Source organism: Podarcis cretensis, assembly GCF_951804945.1.
Source record: "Podarcis cretensis genome assembly, chromosome: 17".
Classification (NCBI taxonomy): domain Eukaryota; kingdom Metazoa; phylum Chordata; class Lepidosauria; order Squamata; family Lacertidae; genus Podarcis; species Podarcis cretensis.
The window spans coordinates 20,993,542-21,005,932 of NC_137187.1; the positions used below are offsets into that span (position 1 = coordinate 20,993,542).

Sequence of the window (12,391 nt, forward strand, 5' to 3'; positions counted from 1 at the left end):
GTTCGCTTCCCTGCTCCTCCACATGCAGATGCTGGGTGACCTTGGGCAAGTCACACTTCTCTGAGGAGATTGTTAGCCGCTTTGAGACTCCTTCGGGTAGTGATAAAGCGGGATATCAAATCCAAATTACTACTACTATTCTTCTTCTTCTTCTTCTTCTTCAAGACAATGGATATGAGCTTGAGATCTAATCTATGTCCCCAGAAACAAGGCCCCATAATCAACACATTTACCATTTCAGTATATGTTGAGAACCTTTCTATTCACCTTGGTGTTTTCTGACATGTGAGGCCAGACACTATGCCTTTAAGAATTTTTTGGTTATTCATTATTTTAAAACATTTATTGTTTTTTAATTATACTGTATATTTGCTTATTTTACTGTTTTACATTTTATCGTTGTACACCATCTGGAAACGTGAGCATGGCGAGCAGCATATAAATATTTTAAACTTTACACAAACGGGAGAGTGAGGTAAAAGAACAAGATGGTAGCGTTTTGGTGTGTACTGCTTGCAGATGCACTCACAGTGAAAAACACACCCCACACACACCTCCAGGAAGCAAGGCCTGAGTAATGAAGGTGAAGAAACTGGACAGGACAAATTTCTTTGATTTTAAAAATTGGTCATAACTTCATTGATTTCAGATGTAGGTTGGATTTGACTTAGGCATTGGGTGTATTTCAGGAGTCAGTAACCTGCAGCCGTGGGCCACAAGCAGCCCACAGGGGTCGTTTAAACGGCCCACAAGCCACCCTCAAACTGAGCTGCCTGCTCGGCGAGTCCCCGAGCACTGCCCTAAACCGGCACAGCACAGAGCGTGGACTCACTTCTGCGGCGCCAGAAATCACATCTGCGCATGTGCAGATGCCGGAAATTGTGTCAGCACAGACGCGATCCGGCCCACAGAGCGATCTCTGCTTGAGTGAACTGACCCAGGCGAGGTAAACCCCTGGTGAATATCCTTCAAAATCCTTCAAAGGGCTGTTGCATGACAGGGTGAAGCCCAGGATTAACAGGTCCTTCGCAAACCACAAGTCTACATGGATAACCCTCCCAACCACTGAAGGAAGCTTTATATGGCCCATCTGCCGCACAGCTTTTGGACAGAGACTTCCTACTAGACCCCTGTAACAGGGTAACCTGTTATCATACATTTCTGCACCATCAACCCCGAGATCAGACACAGACAGCTTTTATCAGGTCCCAAGCCCCACCCACTTGACCCTGCTGGATTGGCCAAGATTCAGATAAACAGATGGGGGGATATCTGCTACTCCCCAGTGGGCAGCCTAAGAGTTCCCCAACAGCCACCCGCCTAACTCAGGTGTTGCGTGTTTAGAGAGATGGGCTGCAACAGCTGCCTACCCTGTGACCATTCTCACTGTAGGTAGCAGATAAATTAAGCCCCCCTTGAGGACAGTGTTGGACATGGTACCAGGGCTGCAGGGGATAAGGGGATTGGCAAAAGTTTCATCTCTCCCCTCCCCCACCAGGCAGTTTCTGCACCAGTATGCATTCACCCTACTAGTGCTTCATTCCTGCCCCTCTCTGTCCTTAGTAGGCAACAGGGATGTTGGCAAACAAAGGCCAAGTGGCTGCTGCTGCCCCACGCTGCCATTTGCAGGGGTCCTCCACTGGATCAAATGCCTTCATGGATGGAAGGATACAGGAACCCAACAGAGATAGTGAAAAGATCAGGGGGTATTTTCCTATTTGCCAACATTGAGAAGCACACACTGATGCAGTTTTATTCAGTGAGCCATAATTGTAATCCGTTTTTAGCTACTGTGTTATTTAATTTTTTTGTAGACAGTCTACTTGAAAATTAGCTGGGAAATGCAATGATCTGGTTAGTAAACAATCATCCTTATCAGTTACTTTTTTTTTTTTTAATTAAGAAGCAATGTCAGTTGAAGATAGCATCACAAAAGTATCAGCTCTTCCTTGTTTCAGAAATTCTAATGTTTGAGGCTGCTGGAGGCTTGTCGCTTAAGTAATTTGCATTAACCATGTCTAGGAATGAGGGCATTTTGCCCAGCAGCATCTGCTGCCCCTACAAGAATTAAGGTGATAAAGAGAAAACCAGGAAATTACCATTAACTTCAGAGGAACCGTGACTCATTCAGCAGACAACACACAAAACCTGAGACATAGACATGCATCAAAAGGAAGCCCCTAACAAGGGTGTGGTGGGGAACCTATGTAATACCATAGATCCAAAAGGGCTTAGTAATTTACAGAAAGGGGAGAAAGAGTTTAGAGAGCTGATTATATATTATAAAGGGGAAAGGCCTTTCACTTCCCCTGGCCTGGCCCTCACATCTTGTCCACCAGTAAGTGTGGATGGCCTGGCAATATGTACCTCACTCTTCTACAAAAAATATCCCACCTAGACAGTGGCATAGCGTGGGGGGTGCAGGGGGGCCGCCCGCACCGGGCGCAACATCTGGGGTTAGGGCAAATCCACGGGTTAGGGGGCGCAAATCCACGGGTTAGGGGGCGCAAATTACTTGCCTTGCCCCGGGTGCTGACAACCCACGCTCCGCCACTGCACCTAGAAATGTGACTGCTTCACCTAACAGAGAAGGCTGGCTACAGGGCTGATCAGATACTTGAATTCTCCTGGAAACAAGTCATGGGACTCATTCAGAAAAGCAGTAGTACTTACTTGTTATCCATATACAATCAGTTTCCAAACTGGAACAATCTCCATTACCCATTTATCAAAATTGCATTGTTAAAATAAAAGGGTTGTGTGCCACCCCGAATCTCCAAAGGGTTCCAAGCACTCACCCAGGGTTGTATTTCTGTTGGGAAATCAAGACACAACAGAGACCAGTGTCTTTAAGAAATATGGTTTATTGTACACATATTTTAGACCTGGGTCTACTTTGAAGAGAGCTCAGAGCAGTACATCTCCAGAGGGGCTTGTTCCTCCCAGCAGTGCAGCACTGTAGTCCAGGCATCATTTCTGTGCTTCTATCCCAGTCTGCCAAGATGGCCTCTAAATTTCAAAAGGACACGTTATTTACTGTGTGAAATCACACTTCCTGTAATCTCCCCCTCCCAGCTCTATTTGCCCAGAGCTCTAGCAGAGGGTCATTGACTGGCCATTGTTCAGTTATTACTCCCTGATGGACCTTCTCCCCAGGCAATTTTCTGGTTTAGCCTGCCTTTTCAATCTAACATCTTCCCTTCAATATTGTAAATATTATCTAAATTCTACCATTTATTGATTTCTAACATTACATAACAATTCTAGCAGTTATGGGTGTCCTTATACCTCCAAACTCTGTTACCCCAGATCTGTAAAAAAAATACATTCATGTTAGACAGTGCCAGAAAAAAGAGGTGCCAGAACTTGCCATGAACACCTCCCTTGTTCTCTTAAAATGGCAATGGTGCCCATCTGAAAGGTGCCGGAACTGAGTTCTGGTGAGTTCCTCCCGTCTCTTCACTCTCATTAGCACTTGTATGCTGGAAGAAGGCAGTCGAACAGGGAACACCAGCAAGGATGAAGGACGACCTGGAGTCTCCAGGGTTGCTAGTGAGGCACCAGCAGGACTGTGGCTTGGAACATTACTGCCAATTCTGGCAGGAGTTCAGTCTCTCTTCACAGTTCAGTCTGGAATCTGCAGCTTGGTGTCATCAGTCCATTCTAACAGCATGTCATGCTCCCACCACATTTTTGTTGCATATTTAGACGGTGATTAGAGGTGGAGAATGCATGTTTTAAATAAATGAAAACTGTAAATTTCTATTTATTAATTTCTGGTGATAACATTCTGATGTTTTATTGTGCTTAGTCACTTTTAGGTATTTTTAAATTGTTTGGAAATGTTTTAAATAAGCTTTTATTTTTAATTGTATTGCTATTGCTGAAGTGTTGTGATTAGCATTATTTCAACATTTTCTTTGAACCTCAATATGAGATGACATTTTCTCTGTGTTTCTTTCTTTACCTTTTTCAGGTCTCAGGGTGGAGAATTTGGAACTGAATCAAAATCTACACACTCAGGGTAAGACTGATAATTTCTATTACCTTTTTTTGCTGCAAAGTGCTTAATAATCTAAGAAATTAAATTCTGGTGAGAAGGTGCTCTACTCAGAGATGGATAACAGGCATGTTTTTGCTATTGAAGTTATTTTGAGACAGCAGGAAGTTACGTGGCATATATGTTGGCAGATGTTTCTGCAGTTTCAGTTTTAAGAAGCTAATAAGATGGTCCTTGTTTCTATCTAGAATTGGTTGAACAAATCAGTGCTTTTTGACAGACATATGTTACCATGTTTGAGCTTCAGGTAGGTAGCCATGTTGGTGTGATGCAGTTGAAATAAATAAATAAAAATTGTCCAGTAGCACCTTAGAGACCAACTAAATATGTTCTGGGTATAAGCTGTTCTGTGCGTGCACACTTCTTCATGTTTGAACTGTTCTTGTAGATCCTGCATTTTTGCACTGGCCATGATCCAAAGACACATAGGACAAACTTTTTATAGTGAGCCAAAATTTAATGTCCATGGTGAAGTCTCTCTTTGAAGTTAAGGTTAAACTCTTGTTTGTAGTCCTATGGTTTGGGAAAGGGTGTGATTTCAACATAGATTTTGAAACATGCCTGAGATATAGTTGCTTTTTAAAATGGGAGATGTTCTGCTGAAATAAATTCCAGTTATAAACAGAAAAAAGATTCATGGTAAGAAATTCCATGATGAAAAGGAATAAAGCCTACCAGAAGTAGAAAGTAAAATGTGCTTTATCACCTGTCAAGGATTATCAAAATGGGTTTCAGCAGCCAAACTTTAATACCATAGCTCCTGGAAGTAAAAAAATGGACGCTTTTTTCACTAAAAATAAAAATTAGGGGTATGTTGTTAGGGCTTGGAACTGTTTTATATCCTATGCATTCCAATAAACAGGGGGGGGGGACCTCTCAAAAAACCCCACAGCTCTAAAACTACTGAGAATAGGGATTTTCAGATGATCCTGTACTGCATTTTTACATGGAAGTAAGTTTGTTTAACAGAATTTACTGTAGCAGTCTGCTGTGATTTAACAGCCAACAAAGTAACTGTGAAAGTTGAACTGATAACCTTAACACTGTTTCCAGAATGCTCTGCGATGTTTAAGACTGTTCTATAGGATTATGGATAATAAACTCAAGTGCTTGTTTACACGGAGATGCTCTAGTTAGCATTCCACTGAGATAAAGCTTATAAGGTAACATCATTTGTATTACACAAATTAGCTGTCATGCACAGAACATTTGGGCAGACAACAAAAGCCCCAAAGAGCAGAAAACCCAAGCCCAGGAGAACTAGCTTGTCAGCTTTGTTTTGTGGTTTTGTTGATTGTGTGAAAACAGCAGTATCAAATGTATTCCAGGAAAAGTGATATGCCTCACTACCCCCTTCCACTGTAAAAATACAACCTCAACTGTTTAAAGCCAAGTATATGGTTCCATTCACGAAACGCCTCTGAAGGGGGTTGCAAAAAAGAAGGTTTTTCCTAAACAACATATGATTCATCTGGGGGAAAAGGGTTTGCTGTACCCAGTTGTCCCTGAATGTACAAAACTTGCTTTCTTTTAAAATGTATTTTTACATATTATGATGGGGAATATTATTTTTGGGTTATTCAAGAATTAGGAGCTTCCTCTGCATTCCCATGATTCTTGGTCTGCTCCTTGACCAGCAGCATTTGATTAACAACCTTGAGATGAAACCATATTTTTGTTAACCATTCTGATATTGTTGCATGTCACCCCAATCTCTGAGTAGTGCGAGATTCCAGGCTTTCCAGGCCCTTACCCAGGGTTCATGTTTCCTTTTAGAATGAGGCATGGTGGAGACTGTGATTTATTTACACATGCATACAACCTGAGCATACGATGAAGAGGTTCACACCATTATCAACCCAAAAGGGTATTGTTTCTCCCATAGCGGCAACCTTGATCCAAACAGAAATCAAACATTGCTCTACAACATTGCTCTTCCCTCCATCTCCAGCTTGCTGATTTCCTTCTAGATCGCATCACTGCCATATCCTCCAACTATCCCTATTGTAATGGGACATTTCCAGAATAACAGAAGTCATCCCAGCTTCATCCCAGAATGTCCTGGGCTTGAGCTGGTGCTTGCAGCCAGCACTGATGCTTGCAGTGGTGTCATGCTCTCACAAGGGCGCAGCACCAAAAGACGCATTTGTTTTGGTATTGTGCTCCCACACAAGCCAACTGACTCACGCTGCAACAAAAGACACACTCTCATGTCCTGATTTTCATCAGGGGAACGTTGAAGGATATCCCCTGCTACCTCTGCTCCAAACTCTGCCTTTTTCTGTTGACAGAAGGGCCCCACCCATTTGCTGTCACAGTCCGAGCCTCTAAATACCCTTTAATGGCTCTACTTACAGGTAGGTAGCAGTGTTGGTCTGTCGTAGTTGAAACAAAAATAAATAAATCAATCTTTCCAGTAGCACCTTAGAGACCAACTAAGTTTGTTCTTGGTATGAGCTTTCGTGTGCATGCACACTTCTTCAGATACACTGAAACAGAAGTCACCAGACCCTTCTATATAGTGAGAGGGTGGGGAGGGGTATTACACAGAAGGGTGGTGGAAATGGGTGATTGGCTGATAGGAGGGGTAAACCTGTTGACGACTGTTAATGACTGGTCTTATAGGAAAAAGCAAGATGTGAGATGGCTAAACATACCATAGCTTTATCATGTACAATGAGATAAGGATCCAATGTCTCTATTCAGACCAGGTCTATCCATGGTTTTAAGTTTGGTAATAAGTTGCAATTCAGCAACTTCTCTTTCCAGTCTATTTCTGAAATTATTTTGTAATAAGACAGCTACTTTGAGATCTTGTATAGAATGTCCTGGGAGATTGAAGTGCTCTCCTACTGGTTTCTCTGTCTTGTGATTCCTGATATCAGATTTATGTCCATTTATCCTTTGGCTATAACCTCGCCAGGAGGCTAGTCTGGCTATTCCAAGAATTAGAAGCCTTAATAAATTTCATACATCCTGGATCCAGGTATTAAAGGGGTCTGGCATGCAGCTAACTTCACCCCTCCCCCCAAAAAAACCACACACACCATATAACAGGGATAAGTAACTATGTGGCTATCTGGATGGTGCCATCATTCCTGACCATTGGCCATACTTGCTGGGGCTGACGGAACTTACTGACTAGCTTACTCAATTTCAGATTGCTGGCTTATAGGGAGCCCTTGAGCATTTGCCCTACTTTGGCAATGAAAGGAAACAAGCTGATGAACAAGCAAGTTGTTCCGTTGTGATTATGGAATAGTGAAATGTAAGGATACTTGGAAATGAAATGGAAATGGGAATGTTTCCTATGAAAGCTAGCCATGTGATGCTGTGCAGTTTTGAGTGAAAATCACCTGTGCATATATCTCCTAGGAAATCCCATGGAAACTTTAGAAGGTGAACTTGTTTTCTGTAGTTACTAATGACTCAAAACTGATTTAGTGTCATAGGGTTCCTCATCCCAGTCATGAAGATCTGCTTTCAAATGTAGGTGATGAAAAGGAAATCCTGCTTTTTTAAAAAACCAGAAGTACATGGCCTTCTGCAGTTTCATTATTTCAGTGCTCAGAGTTCTCTCTTTATAATAAAATGGTACATAGAATGACTGCATTAGATTAATCCATAGATTATAGGATAGGGTTGAAATGAAAAGGTTTTGAAACTTTAATTTTATGTAGTCTAGGAACGAAAAAGATGTTTAAATGGAACAAATCTAATTGAATTATATAAACTTTAAAGGGAAGTACTTGATAATGTCAGAAAGATTAGCTTCTTCTAGCACGGCATAAATGATGAGTCTATGAAGCAAAAGACAGTCTCAGAAATTTGAATTCAAATAGGCAAGGAGGAGTTCTTTGTGTAACCTGGCAAAAATGCAGGAAAGCCTTACAGGCACCATTACTCAAGCAAGTCTAGGCTATACAGCAAAAGACAAAACAATACACTGTATAGTTAGTATATTATAGACTAGGAAATGCTTAGGAGTCTCCCAGACCTACCAGTGGTGATTTGTGTTTTAAGTTATTTTGAAAAAATTAAGCCTAACCAGTTGCATTAGAATTAGTGGTGAGAATAGAAGTATCATTTACAGTTTTATAGGTTTGTAGTGAAACCTTTATGTGTTGCACTATCACATTGCATACATTCAAGTACTGACTAAACTTTTTTTTTTGTTTTATTTATTTATTTTGGCCTACTGATGTGTTTGGTTAGTCATGAGTAAATCACACACTTGCGACAAACTCCCAAGTAAATCTGCATAGCCCTGCACTAGTAGAAATCCAATGAATTTTGTTCTTTATGCTTAATAAGGTGTTACATGCTATGAAGCTGTAGATCAGTATACCAGAAGTTTAAGCCAGGAATTATGGTCTGTTAGCTCTGAGGTTTCCTAATACCATATATAATACCATTTTTTGATGTTGTCTCATTCTGTAGCTTCCCCCCAAAAAATCTGGTACCTTATCAAGCTGGCTGGCATATCCTGATATACTATACTACAGTTGTACCTTGGTTGTCAAACGCCTTGGTACTCGGACGTTTTGGCTCCCGAACGCTGCAAACCCGGAAGTAAGTGTTCCTGTATGCGAACATTTTTTGGAAGCCAAATGTCCGTTTCGGCTGTTGGCATTGTTTCCGGGGCCAAACAACCAATCAGAAGCCATGCCTTGGTTTGCGAATGTTTTGGAAGTCGAACGGACTCTGTTCAACAACCAAGGTATGACTGTATATTATAATATACCACACTTGGTATGATGTATATTTAAGTGTGTCTTCTAATTAAGTTTTCCCAGCCCCAGATGTTCTTTTCTTTATCCTAAACCAAATAAATACCATAATTGAATATATTTCACTGAATAGTTCATTGAATCTAGAGTATTAAAAGGTAGGGAGTAGTTGCTGTCCAAATTATCCAGTTATACTGAGTTTTATTTAAAAACAACAACAGCCAACAGTGACAGAATGACTCTACACATTATATACTACAGTTACCCTTTGTATAACCACTGGCTTAAGATTTAATGCAAAATCATTAAATCAGTGCTTAGGTAATAGTGACAAATTTTCTAGAACGATACAAGAAAAGCATTAATATTACAAGTCCATTCTTCTACATTTCAATCTGTTCTTTGTTCCCACTCTAAGAAATGCAGTTTGGAAGAAGGTGGAATGAGTGGGAAGGCAGCACTGGAATAAGCTCATTGTTAGTGATAGGGGTGGTCACCCCTTTGGTTCTGCCAGTCCATCACAAGCTGTGCAATGCATCATTTTCTCCCCCTTCTGTACATTGCACCTCCCACTCATAACCGCAAGGCTTGGGGTGACGAGAGGATATTGAGCACTTCTGGGACGTCGCTGCTAGCAGGGGTGGGTGGATTGTTAGGCAGCAAAGCAGAGCCAGTCTTTTTACTGATTTTCACAAGAGATAATGATCTGCTTTAGAAAGAATCGCCCAGAAGCAGCTGTAACAATTGGAGTTGGGGGCATAAAGTCACCTTATTATGAAGGGAGGTGTATCTGAATCAGATTACAAGCAGCAGCGGTTTTTGTCAACACAACCCCTGTTCAAAACCTGTCCTGTGGATTTGAGTAGTTCTGTACTCATTGCGACGGTTGATTACCTAGTCCTTCCCCTTCCCCTGATAAACAACCATTCTCAGTAAACTGCAAAATGAAGTAACTACTTTAAGCATCTTGGGACTATTCTGAAAAAATCCAAAAAGGTTTCAAGGTAGAAAATATCAGCTGGGAAAACTGGACCCTCATAGTGGGGGAAAAAGTACCATGAGAACTGTACTTAGGCCCATTTATTTCAATAGGTCTACTGAGTATGACTAATGCTGGGTATCATCCCATATCTATTGGGTCTGTCCCAGTTTACGGAGCAGAATATAATCTTTCTCCATCCTCCATGTGAGAGCCCTTTAGATATCTGAAGATGTCAAGCTGGGTCTTCTTTTCCCCTCCCCTTTTTGAAGATGGGGACAACATTTGCCCACCTACAATCCGCAGGGACCTACCAACTGAGCTATCCCAGACACCTCTTCTTCAAGAAGAGGAATAAAGAGACTAAGGACTCATGCAGACTAAGGGAAAAGGGACTGCCACACCCACACACAATTCAGTGTTTCTTTCCACCCAATAAACTCAGCCAACATATCCACAGTAATCATTTGTTAAAGATAATATTAGTTCACTACTGTTATTTTTAAGATGTATGTGTCCCATTTGTCACAATGTTGTTGTTGTTTTTGGTCTCAAGAGGCATCTGCAGTATATGAGTTTGTGAAGTCTTCTGTCTCATCATCTCTGTTGAATGAAAACTTTTGTGCTTAGATAAGAATTATTTTTTATCATGGCAGGGCTCTGCTTGCTTATGTGTGTGTTTTAATCTATAAAACAATAAAAAGGACGGTTTAAAAAATGTAGGCTAGATGAGAGAGAAAAATAACCTAGAATTCCCAGATCCCCAGAGGACTCATTGTAATAACTGAGCACAAAAGAACACCCTTTGCTGTAGTTTTAATTTATCTTTTAAATGTAGTAAAACTTTGGAAATAGATTAGTGTTAGGCTTTTCTTATTAACGTGAGATTATAATTTCTGGCATAATAGTGAGTAAAATTTTACTTGCAGTAAGCCCGCAATTTAAGCAGAGGTTACATTACAGCAATCACACCTAAAGCCAAAATTGTGTATAGTCAAAAGTTCGTTGGGTCAATGGTGGGCAGGACTGCCAAAGTCAGTTTTCCCAGAACCTTGCCTGCTTTTTGCCCCTTTTTAATTATTTTGCCATTATTTTGCATTGCATTTCCCTCACTTTTTATTTTTATTTTTCTCCTCTGCAACCATGTGGATACACACGCGCACACACACAAAAGCAATGCAAACTTAGAACCATTTTACATGTTCCTGAGCATGTGTGCACTGATAAAACATTGCCCTCTCTTAACCTCAATAAATAATTGTTTGAGGAGCACACCATACATCAAACCTTTCTGATCAGTTCCCACTTGAATATTTTATCAAGTTCATTCTCACCAAGACCAGCTGTTTCCCAACCACAATCCACCTCTACCCTACTACTGGAGTTCCACTTTCCTCTACGGTAGGAGAAAGCGTGTAGATGAACTGTGGAATTTGCTGTCACAAGGTGATGTTGTGGCCACAACTTGGTTAGCTTTCAAGAGGAATTAGACAAAGTCTTGGAGGACAAAGCTGGGTACTAGTCATTATGGCTTTATTTTACCTCTGGTATCTGCCTCTACTGTAATTAATAGTTGCTGGGAAACACGAGTGAGAGAGTGTGATAATGTTCACTTCCTGATAATAGGTGTCCCACAAAAATCTGAGTGGTCACTGTGATAGCAGAATTGTGGCCTAGATAAGCCTTTGATATGATGCAATTGGCCTTTTTTTATGTTCTTGGATCATTCATCCTTCAACCAAACATACCTGCCAGCCAGGTACTAAGAGAAATTCATTTCTTCATTAGGGAGAGAATATGCCACCAAGACCTATTTTAGCCTCTGATGGCATTGTACCTCAGCTACTCTCTCTTTCCTTTGGCAACACAACTTATTTTCACACACATACACCCTGCCCATACACCTTGGTTCTTACTCCAAATCAAGGGAGATCAAGGGCTCAGTTTGGCCCTAATGATTCTACCAAGGCATCTCTTATTCCCTCCTCCCAGACAACTTACTCAATGATTAGCTATGATAGACTGAGGAACCACTGAAGAGGGTGACCAATTTTTGCTAGGGAGGGTTTGGGTTTGAGTATGAGGAGGCATATATATGGGGGGGGGTTGTTTTAGAAAATTGCAGAAGTAAGGAATAAAATCAGCATGGAGTTTGCTCGGTCAAATGGTGAAACATAACCTTTAAATATGACAGGTAAAAATATTACCTTGAAGATACTATCTTATAGTCTTCCTACTCCATTCAGCCTTGCCTGAAATATTATGCATCTACTTTTCTAGGTTTACTACAATACTAATGAAATGTATTAGTATCACAGCTGGGATCAAAGAGCTCTTTTGGGGAAAACCTTGTGGCTCCAAGTTTGCAATTTGCTTTCTGTTCTGCACCAAGTTTCATTCATCAGAAGCTTTATTTTCTGCTGCTTTAAATCAAGAAAACTTAAAGCAATAAATACGCTTCATAAAAAATGGGATCCTTCTTATTTTAATATTTGTAGGTGGGCTTTGGATCTAAAACAAATACAGCACTCCTTCATGCATAAACACAGCAGTGTAGGAAGCATTCTTCCATAGTTTCATTTCACTCCATCACAAAGTATTTTGAACTTGGGAAAGCCACCT

General features: G+C 40.9%; 1 protein-coding gene across 25 annotated transcripts in view; it reads left to right on the plus strand.

Annotated features, from left to right (window-relative positions):
- Window positions 1-12,391, plus strand: part of PTPRD (protein tyrosine phosphatase receptor type D) — a 1,166,566-nt gene that overhangs the window by 444,858 nt on the left and 709,317 nt on the right. For all 25 annotated transcript variants that reach the window (XM_079959081.1, XM_079959070.1, XM_079959090.1 and 22 more), the window contains one exon: window positions 3,977-4,024. The gene's annotated coding sequence lies outside the window, so the exon portion shown is untranslated. The remainder of the gene's footprint in view (window positions 1-3,976; window positions 4,025-12,391) is intronic.